The sequence below is a fragment of the Petaurus breviceps genome, unplaced genomic scaffold (genome assembly GCF_028583685.1).
Source record: "Petaurus breviceps papuanus isolate PSGF00001 unplaced genomic scaffold, PetGlider_PUasm1.0 91041, whole genome shotgun sequence".
Classification (NCBI taxonomy): domain Eukaryota; kingdom Metazoa; phylum Chordata; class Mammalia; order Diprotodontia; family Petauridae; genus Petaurus; species Petaurus breviceps.
In genome coordinates, this window is record NW_027187400.1 from 24,732,877 (window position 1) to 24,734,542 (window position 1,666).

The following is a 1,666-nucleotide window of genomic DNA, read 5'->3' on the forward strand; positions in this document are numbered from 1 at the left end:
TCTCTCTCTCTCTCTCTCTCTCTCTCTCTCTCTTTCTCTCTCCCCCCCCCAAGCAATCACAGTTGTGACTTGACCAGGGTCACACAGCTAGTAAGTATCTGAGGCCACATTTGAATTCAGGTCCTCCTGACTCCAGGCTCAATTGCTTTAACCACTGCACAACCTAGCTGCTGCCTTATTCTTCATTTCTAAAACACACTTTTCAGAAAAAGATTTCTCCAGACACTCCAATCCATTAGGAGTAGGATTTCCCCAGACATTTCCATTTATTAAGCTGAGAAATAAGAAGTTCCGTGCTCACCAAACACACAATTGAGAATCATATTTGAAACTATTTCCTCCATATCCTTCATGGGGTTCTTAGTGCTTTTGGTGTCATGAATGCCTCAGCAGTCTAGTGAAGCCTATGGACCTCTTCTCAGGATTGTGATCTTTAAATTCATAAAGTAAAATACACAGGATTGCAAAGGGAACCACAATTATATTGAGATAATTATCAAAAAAATTTTAAGGAACAACTTCACAGAACCCAGGCTGACTCTCCCCTCCTCCCCCCCACATTTGATGGTCTAATTGCTCCAAAGGAAACAGTTATGAGCTCAAAGACATGAACAATGATATTAACACAAATGCTTTACAAAGCAGACAGTCCTGATGAGAAGTAGGTCACATCTCTGAAGGCTTTGTAATTGTCCATTCTAGGCTTATGGGTCAGTGAACCCTAGAGCCAAAGGGGTCCTTGAATTTTCCTAGTCTAGGTCCTAGAGTTGAAATCCTAGCCCATGCCAAAAAGGTGGTCATTAACCCTACCCTCTGTGTTGGGAGACTGTATTTACTATGTTAGTCTATTTCACTGTTGGATAGGTCTTATTGCTAAATAGAGCCAGTCAGTCTGTCTATAACACCTCCCTCCCTCCCTCTCCATTGGTTTTTTCTCCGCTCTATGCAGCCAGAACAATTCTAATCTCACTTTCACATGCCAGTCCTTGATACATGTCAAGAAAACCAGTATATTTCCTTCAAAGCCTATGGTAGTGGGCAGGAGGCTGTAGGTAGCAGGTTCAAAACCTTTCTGTGACACATAGTATTTCAGAGACAGGGAGAAGTCATTTAATCTATTTCCTCTTGTTGCTTGTCCTTTGTTTTCATAGAGGACCAGTGACATCATGGGGTGATGTCTTGACTCTTTCATAAATTGGATTTAAGTAAGGCAGAGTTTCACAATGTCATCAGCCTCACTCCCTCTTCCTGAGTCATCGAAGTCCAGTGGCAAGACAAAAGTCAGGACAACTGGTGATGGGCCAGGATGCAATGGATGAGTCTTGGCATCTTTAATGTCTGACCAAGTTCTAAGCCCTCACACCAGAGCTGCTATTCCCCCTGAACACCCCATATAATCCAGTTTCCTCTTGTAGCAATTACTTCACTGGATAATTGTGAGGCTTGTATGTGATACACACTTTACACACTTTCAGGCAACTGATTGATCAGAAGTTCTTAATCGTGTGTGTGTGTGTGTGTGTGTGATACGGACTCTGGTGAATATATGGACCACTTCTCAGGTTAATATTTTTTAATTAATAATGAAAGGAAATATTAAATTTCTTTTTAGTTTTCAACATTTATAAGATTTTGAGTTAGGTAATGCTAAATTTCAATGAGAGGC